Genomic DNA, 10,023 nt, shown 5'->3' with positions numbered 1-10,023 from the left:
CAGACAAACAAAAAATTGAGGGGATTTGCAGTCAGTAGTTTCCTGCTTTGCAAGAAATGTTAAAAGAAGTTCTTCAGAGAGAAGGAAAATGATATAGGTCAGAAACTCAGATCTACATGAAGGAAAAAAGAGCACTGAGGAGTGAATAAGTGAAAGTAAAATAAAAACTTATATTTTTCTTATTCTTAATCTAATAACAGTTTGTTCAAAATAATAATGGCAACAATGTATCCAGTTATGTGTGCGTGCTTATGTATTCCTATGTGTAGGTGAAATAAATGACAGAAATGATACAAGGGATGGGAGGGAGAAATCAAGAATATTTTATTATAAGGTACATGTACTACTTCCAAAGCAGTATGGTGTTATTTGAAAATGGACTTGGATTAGTTGTACACATATATTGCAAACTCTAGGGCAACCGCTAAAAAAATTTTTTAAAAAAGAAGCATAGTTGACGTGCTAAGAAAGGAGAAAAAATGGAATCATGTAAAATGCTCAGTTAAAACCACAAAAGGCAGCAACAGGATGAAGACAAAAATAAGAACAAATAATAAGGGCAGAAAATTGAAAACAGTAACGAATATGGTAGATATTAATCAAAAAATACCTATAATTACTTTAAATGTCAATGGTCTATATTCACTAATTAAAAGACAGAGATTGTTAGAGTGAATCAAAAAAAGAAGATCCAAAGATATGTTGTCTACAGGAAGCCCACTTTAAATATAATGAGTTGGCTGGTTAGCTCAGTTGGTCAGCACATGGTGTTGATAACACGGAGATCCAGGGTTTGATCCCTGTACTGGCCAGCCACTACCAACCAACCAACAAAAAACAATAAATAAATAAATAAACACATACAGATTAAAAGTAAAGGGATTAAGAAAGATATACCATGATAACGCTAATCAAAAGAAAATGGAACTAGCTATATTAGTTTCAGACAGAGCAGACTTCAGAACAAAGTTATCAGAGATAAAGAGGGGCACTACATAATAGGAAGGAGGTCAATACTCCAAGAAGACATAACAATCCTTAATGTATATGTGCTGAAAAACCATGTAAAAATATGCAGGGCAAAAACTGATAGAACTGCAACAAAAAAACAGATAAATCCACTATTATAGTTGATGATTTTAACAACCCTATCAGAAATGGATAGATCCAGGAGGCAGAAAATTAGCGAGGACATAGTTGAATTCAACAGTACCATCAATCAACTGGATATAATTGACATCTATCAACTACTTCAACATCAGCAAAATACACATTCTTTTCAAGCTCACATGCAGCATTCACCAAGATAGACCATATTCTGGGCCATAAAACATACCTTAACAAATTAAAAATAATAGAAATCATACAAATTATGCTCTCAGACCACAATGGAATTAAACTAGAAATCAATAACAGAAAGACAGCCAGAAAATCCCAAAAGATGAGGGTACTTCAAAAAGTTTATGGAAAAATAGAATTGAAAAATAATACAAATCTTTCCATGAACTTTTTGAAGTACCCTCATATCTGGGGAATTAAATGACACACTTTTAAATAACACACAAATCAAAGAAGAAATCTCAAGAGAAATTTTAAAATAGTTTGAATTAAATGAAAATAAAAATACAACATACAAATTTGTGGGATGCAGCTAAAGCAGTGCTTAGAGGGAAATTTATAATTTTAAATTATAAATTGATTGCATATATTAGAAAAGGAGAAAGATCTAAAATCATCGATTTAAGCTTCTACCTTAGGGAACTATAAAGAGAGGAGCAAATTAAATCAAAGTAAGCAAAAGAAAACAAGTAATAAAAATTAGATCAGAAATCCATGAAATTTAAAACAAGAAATTAATCGAAAAAGTTAAAACCCAAAGCTGCTTCTTTTAAAAGATCAACAAAATTGATAAGCCTCCTAAAATTTGTACAGATACTCAAGTATCCCATAGTCAAAACAATCTTGAAAAATAAGAACAAAGCAGGAAGACTCAGACTTCCTGATTTTAAAACTTACTCCAAAGCTACAATAATCAAAGCTGTCTGGTACTAGTATAAGGACAGACATGTAGACCAATGGAATAGAATAGAGAGGCCAGAAATAAAACCTCACATATTCAGTCAAATGATTTTTGACAAGAGCGCCAAGACCATTCAATGGGAAAAGGACAGTCTTCTCAAGAAATGGTGCTGGGAAAACTGGATATCAACATGCAAAATAATGAACTTGGATCTTTACCTAACAACATGTAGAAAAATTAACTCAAAGTGAACCAAAGACCTAAATGTCATACCTAAAACTACAAAACTGTTAGAAGAAAACATAGTTTTGTGATGGTAGACTTGGCAATTAATTTTTGGATATGACACCAAAGGCACAGGCGACAAAAGAAACAATAGATACTTTGAACTTTATGAAAATTTTAATAGTCTGTGCTTCAAAAGACACTCTCAACAGAGTAAAAAGTTGATCCACACAGTGGGAGAAAATATTTGCAAATCATATTTCTGATAAGGGATTAATATCCAAAATATATAGAGAGAATTCCTAAACTCATCCACATACACACAAAATACCCTCAGAAATGGGCAAAGGACTTTAATAGATAAACCAAAGAAGATATATAAATGGTCAATAAGCACATGAAAAGACACTCAAAATCACTAATTATTAGAGAAATGCATATCAAAACTATAATGAGATACCACCTTTTACCCATTAGAATATCTACTCTCAAAAAAAATAAAAATAACATGAAAAGATAACAAATATTGGCAAAGATGTGGAGAAAATGGAACACTTGTGCACTCTTGGCGGGAATGCAAAATGGTACAGCTACTGTGGAAAACAGCATGGCAATTCCTCAAAATGTGAAAAATAGAATTACCATAGGATGCAGCAATTCCACTTCTAGGTATATACCCCAAAGAATTGAAAGCAGCGTCTTGGAGAGACATTTGTACACTCAGGTTCATAGCAGCATTATTCACCGTAGCTAAAATGTGGAAGGAACCCAAGTGTTGACTGACAGATGAATGGACAAGCAAAATGTGGTATATGCACACAGTAAATATTATTCAGCTTTAAAAAGGAAGGGAGTTCCGACATGTGCTGCAACATGGATGAACCTTGAGGATATTATGCCAAGTGAAATAAGCAGTCCCAATAAGACAAATACTGTATGATTCCACTTATATGAGGTAAAAGAGGCTTTCCATTAGGGTTCACTCTTGGTGTTGCGTATCTATGGGTTTGAACAAATGTATAATGACATGTATCCACCATTGTAGTGTCATAGAGAGTATTTTCACTGCCCTAAACACTCTCTGTGCTCCTCCCAGTCATTCCTCCCAATCCCCTAACACCCGGCAACCGCTGATCCCTTTTTTACTGTCTCCATAGTTTTGCTTTTTCCAGAATGTCATATAGTTGGAATCATACAATATGTAGGCTTTGAGGTTGGCTTCTTTCACTTAGCAATACATATTTAAGTACCCTCTATGTCTTTTCATGGCTTGATATCTCATTTCTTTTTAGTGCTGAATAATATTCCATTGACTGGATGTACCACAGTTCACTTGTCCATTCACCTACTGAAGGACATCTTGGTTCCTTCCAAGTTTTGGCAATTATAAATAAAGCTGCTATAAACAGCTTTGTGCAGGTTTTTCTGGGAACATACATTTTCAATTTATTTGGGTAAATACCAAGGAGCGTGACTGTTGAATTGTATGGTAAGAGCATGTTTAGTTTTGTAAGAAACTGCCAAGCTGTCCTCCAGTGTGGCTCTACCACCTGCATTTCCATCAGCAATGAATGAGAGTTCCTGGTGCTCCACATCCTTGCCAGCAATTGGTGTTGTCGGTGTTTTGGATTTTGGCAGTTCTAATAAGTGTGTAGTGGTATCTCATTATTGTTTTATTTTGCAACTACCTAATGCTGAACATTTTTATGTGCTGATTTGCCATCTGTATATCTTCTTTGGTAAGGTTTCTGTTAAAATCAGGTTGTTTTAGTTTTCTTACTGTTGAGTTTTAAGAGTTCTTTGTACATTTTGGAGAACAGTATTTTATCAGATGTGTCTTTTGCAAATATTTTCTTCTATCCTGTGGTTTGTCTTCTCATCCTCTCAACATTGTCTTTTACAGGAGAGAAGTTTTTAATTTCAGCAAAGTCCACCTTCCCAATTGTTTCTTTCATGAGCCATGTTTTTGGTGTTGTATCTGTCATGCCCAAGGTCATCTTGGTTTCCTCCTATGCTCTCTTCTAGCATCCAAACCATAGCACTAATAATAAAAAACTAGAAAGAACTCAAATGTCCACCAACCAAGATCAATTAATTTATGGCACAGTCAAACAATGGAATACCACAGAGCAAGGACAATCGATAAATTACAACTGCATACCATGACACGGATGAATGCTAAAAGTACAATGTTGAGTAAAAGAAGCCAGACATGAAAGTACACACACACACACACACACACACACACACACACACACACACACACACTCACACTGTTTCCTTTTATGTACACTTAAAAAACAACCCGACCAGACCAAACCGTATTGATTAGGGATGAACAATCAGGTGGTACAAGTATAAAGCAAAGCCAGGAGGCTTGCCCTTAAAGTCAGGATGGGGTATCTCTACGGGGAGGGGAGCTGGAAGAGAAAGGGATGTGACTGGAAAACAACACAGGGAAGCTTCTGGTGATGATATTCTACTTCTTGACTTGGGTGGCTGTTACACAAGAGTTTACTTTATGACCGTTCACTATACAGCTCATTTGTGTTTTATATACACTTTCCTGCACAAAGTTAATAAAGATTATTAACTTTATTAATAAAGAGGGCTGGACATTTAGCTCAGTTGGTTAGAGCATGGTGCTGATAACACTAAGGTCCAGGGTTCACCGGCCACAAACAAATAAACAAAAGATTATGAAACAAAGAAAAGGTTCATTACTGAAAACAGAACAAGTACAACAGTGCTCATTTCAGGATCCTGGGCCTGGAGTCCTAGAGATGGGATCTTCACTTTGTGAAGAAACCCACTAGGAAAGCCATATTTCTGCCCCATGAGTATCAGTGTGGGAATGGGGGGGAGGTTCTTCAGCCTCAGTAAAATATTGATACGAAGACCCACATATTCTTCGATGATCTAATCCTGCAGGGCATCAGCCAGGCTCAAGACAGAATTGAGATGAGGCCGCACCGGCTTCCAACCCCCACATCTGTCTGGAAATACTGTTTAGTTCAATTCTGGGTGAAGAAACCCTCCCTCTCAAGTGTCTCCAGAGTTCCAGCACAACAGTGGTGCATCCTTTGTGATGTCATCAGTACCTGCCTCTGACCTCACCCACCAGAAGTTTCCAATATTGGCAACTGGTCGTGGCTGTTGGTGGTGGATGACAGTGACTGCCCACCAGTCATGAATTTCCCTTCTTCAGGAGAGAAGTACTAGAAAAAGGCTGCTGCTGGCTGGGAGTACCTACCTGGTGGGGCCTTGGTGAGTGGGGCCCAGCCTGAGGCCAGGGCTGAGAGAGGGCAGGGAGGCCAGGGCTGCCACAGGAGATGGGAGAGACCTGAATTCTCTGCCGTGGGAGGACCCTGACTTCTCCTCTGTGGCCCCACCAACCTGGGGATGCCAGCTCCCCATGAGGGGCAGTGCTGTGTGTCTAGACCTAAGCCTGAGGCCTCTTCTCTCCAGAAACCCACAACCCTGTGTCTGCTTAGACAAAGGACACTGGAAAAATGGCTTTCCATCCCAATTCATTGCCCTCCTACCTACATTCTTCACAGGAAATCAACTTCCCTTTTTTCTGGGAAGACAGGTTAGGGTACGTGATAGAAGCCCGTGCTCCCCAAATGGACCCACTTTCTTAGAGAGTCTTCATTTGTTTTGGGGAACAGGAGATACCTTAGAGTATCTGGATTATCATTTAAAGTGTGAATAGTGTCTTGGTTCTGCCTTGAAAATACTGTCCCCATGGCATAAGTTTATATTCTGGATCCTATAGCAAAATCTACAGAGTCTAACTCCCATCACCTACAAGCCTACTGCCCCCTGCTTACCCCCTGCCTGGCAGCCTCACCCAGCACCAGGCCTTGGGGTGACAGGATGTTGGGAAAATAGAATAGTTTAGTCAGGCCCCCTCACCTCAGGTCCAGTTGGGTGTGGTGCAGCACATTCTTTTAAACAAATTGTGTGTGGGGGTGGATTAGTGCACATGCACACCAGTGTATCTTTTTAGTTTTGTTGCTATGCTGGTGTGTTGTTCAGTTGTGTGGAGAAGCGGCCTGGAACTGCTGGCCTGCAGAGAGCTCACATCTAAAAATATCCTTGGGGTGACAGGATGTTGGGAAAATAGAATAGTTTAGTCAGGCCCCCTCACCTCAGGTCCAGTTGGGTGTGGTGCAGCACATTCTTTTAAACAAATTGTGTGTGGGGGTGGATTAGTGCACATGCACACCAGTGTATCTTTTTAGTTTTGTTGCTATGCTGGTGTGTTGTTCAGTTGTGTGGAGAAGCGGCCTGGAACTGCTGGCCTGCAGAGAGCTCACATCTAAAAATATAGCATATTTACTTTGCTGGCAGCTGCTCAGTTTTTCTTTGGACTTTGCCAGTAGCAGTTGAGTTTCTGCGTTTCTCTTTGGACTGCCTAGCTCTGAGAAGTGTGTGTGCAGAAATAAAGACTACTCTTTCTTCAACCGAGGCTCCAAGGGCCTTTTTTCATGTTACCTGGCTCTTAGACCTGCGTGTGAAGGGTTTGTAACCCAGTCTGGAAAACGGGCTTGAGGGATCTGTGAGCTCCAGACCCAGCTCTAGCTCTACACAGGGACACTAGAGAGTGGCTCACCTGTCTTGGGGGCTAAAATCATTAGAGTCAAACCAATGAGAAAGGCAGTTAGCACCTCACTGACTTTTCTAGGCCTTATTTTGAGTTTTCTCTAACATCTCATCCGAGCAGTGCAGAAAGGCCACATACAGTTGTGTAGGTTGTGCACACTTGTGTTTGATTTGGGCAGTTACAAACAATTCTGCAACGAGTATCCTTGTGCATGTAGGTCTTTAGGAGCTCGGGTGAGTGTTTCTGATGATTTCTAGATAAAAGAGGCAGGTTCCCAGGACTACCATGAGCTCCGTCACTCCTGGCTGTGAGGGCTGTGTTCCTGTAGCTCTTCACTAGGCTGGCGCAGGACCTCAGGCAATTTCACTGATCAATATTCCAGATCACCTAGTGAGACCCTCCTAAGCTCTGTCATTTAAGGTAACATAGACTTCACCCCCATAGCTATTAAAAAGTACCCATAGCCATCTAAAAGTATTTATTGAGTCAGGAAACTGTGCTAGATATGAGAAAGAAAAAGAAAAAGGAGACACAATCTGTTCTTTAAAGGATTTACAATCCAGTGAGGGAAAATGTAAATATCAATGAATCAAATTCTTGCTTTCTGACCCTTAGGAAAGGTTCATTTTGGATGACTGAGTTTTCTAGATGCTGAAAGTTTCTCCCCCTAACATACAAACTTTATTTTATTTTAATCATTTTGATCGAAAATACTTTCTAAACATATAATAATATATATTGTGTATGATGTTGTATAAATATATAATATTATATATAATTTCTAGATAGTTGTATTTAAATATATAATTGCTTTCCTTTCAAAATAAAATATTTGTTCAATGATGTAACCTCCTAATGATGCAGAATTGCTGTTCTGAGCATACCTCTGACCCAACCCTATAATACAATGATGTCCTCAAGGCCTATTGGAATGACCCTGCACCAAAGGACTCCAGACTTCTGAGTTTGTTTGATGGTAGTTCTATCTCCTCTCTTGCTCTCATCTCTTGCTTGCTGTTTTCACTGCACTTGCTTTTTTACAAGTCCGTTCTCCTTCCAATATGCTTCTGCCCATCGCCATGTGTTTGAAAATCAGGAAGCCAGGCTTAGCAGTTAGTCTATTAGTTCAGTTGCTGTAACAGAGACCAAATGATCGTGTCTTTACAAGGCTTTTTGCTCTTCCATGGAAAAGTCCAAGGCAGTCTGCACTTCAGGGCTCTTCTCCAGGTCATCATGAGACTGAAGTTCTTCCTGTCTTGTTGCTTGGCCAACCCTAGGGGGTTGTTCTGGTCAGCATCATAAAAGCTGCCCCCTCTCACACCCCCATGTCCGTGTTCCAGTCTTCACAAGGGAAAGAGGAAGTGGACAGCAGGCAGCTTCCCTATAAGGATGTGGCCCAGAAGTTAAACGTACCACGTCCACTCATGTCCTACTAGCTGGGACTTAGTCCATAGCTGCACCTGGCTGCAAGGGGGCTGGGATATGTAGTCTCCAGCAGTGTAACCATGAACCCAGGTTTGAACCTTGGAAGCTCTACTGTGTCTCAGCAGTCTCTGCCACACCAGATCTGTTGCAATTGTGTGTGGAGTAAATGCAGGTGGGCTCCAGGTGAAGACACAAGGTGCTCTTGTGCAGAAAAAGCAACTGATTTTGTCAGACAGTTCCATCTGTTTGGATTATTCACAGTCCTTTTCTTTCTTTTTTATTGTTCAGGATTATGTTCCCAGACAAGCCATTGGAGGTTAATGTCATGAAGACATTAGCAGGCATAATCTTTCAGAGGTGACACCCAGGCCAAGAGCACTCCACCCCAATCCACATGAGTGAGAGCATGAAAAATGTTCTCAGTGCCCCAGGCCAAAATGGCCTTTCCTTCAAAAGCCTCCATTATTCATTCCCATGCACCTTTACTGAGAATATTCTAGACACTCATCGAGGTAGTCGGTGTTTAGTTGGTTGGGACATCAGGGTCATCTCTTTCACCACAGTACAGCCCTCCTGGCATTTCCATGGGTTCTCCCTCCTCTTCTCCATCTCTATTTCGCCTCCTTAATGCCTGTCGGTGCCTCCTCCTCCAGGAGCTGGAGCGGGTGGGGTCTGGGCTCTGCAATGGGTTCTGTGATGAGCGAGCAGAGCAACAAAGGACAAACTGCTTTTGTCCCGGTTTACTCTCTCTCATCAGACTATGGATACCATAGCAACAGCTACGACAACTAATAATGACAGAGAACTTCCTCTGTGCACAAGACCTCATTTAATCCTCACAACCGCCCTTTAAGATTAGTATTATTATTTCCCCAATTTTACATATGCACAAAATGAAGCTTGGAGAGGTTAAGTCCCTTATTTAGGTGGCCCAGCTGGGACTCAAATCAGGCAGCCAGAGTTCTTAAACATTACTCTTGTATTTATCTGGTTTATCTTTGCACCCAACAGCCCTCATCCTAGAACAGGGTAATAAGAGTGTTAGGGCAGAGGGGTCTTAGACCCCAACTAGCCCAGCCGTCTCAGTATTACACATGAGGGGGAAAAACAAAGTCGGAGAGATCAAGTGAGCTACCCAAGATTGCACAGCACAGTAACAGCTGACCCAGGATAGAACCCAGACCACCATGCCCTACTGCCACTGAGTAATAGATATTCAAAAGCTTTCCTGTCCCATGGTGAATGAGTGGGTGAGTGAGAATATAAATGGATAGACCTTGACAGAATCTGTCTACTGGCTTATCCTTGTGTTTTCATGGGGTGGCTGAGTCAGAAGAACAGGGAATGGAGGGGTGAGATGTCAGGGGAAGGTGCCTGACAAGGGGAGACATAACCAAGGTGTACTGGCCTGGTGGGGGGTGCATGGGGGGGGGCTGCTGTACTGCTGGTTATGGGGGGACCAACCCATGAAAGCGTAGCTACCCTCTCACTCCCTCCTCTCGTGTCTCCTGAACTTGTGTTCACGCTACTTCCTCTGTGGTCTTATCATATTGCTAACAACCCTAACAACATCTTACCACTGTAACACTGTTGAGAGGGAGTCACTTTGAGAGACTGCTCAGCAGTGGCTCCTCTCCCATTAGCTATTGTACTGCAAGTGCTGGATAATGTCTATTAAATAAATGTGTCTAGGCCCCTGCCTGGGAGAGAGAGACTGTTTGCCCCGTACTTTACATACTGATCT

The sequence above is a fragment of the Galeopterus variegatus genome, unplaced genomic scaffold, assembly GCF_000696425.1.
Source record: "Galeopterus variegatus unplaced genomic scaffold, G_variegatus-3.0.2 Scaffold140, whole genome shotgun sequence".
Classification (NCBI taxonomy): Eukaryota; Metazoa; Chordata; class Mammalia; order Dermoptera; family Cynocephalidae; genus Galeopterus; species Galeopterus variegatus.
This window is presented reverse-complemented; position numbering follows the sequence as displayed.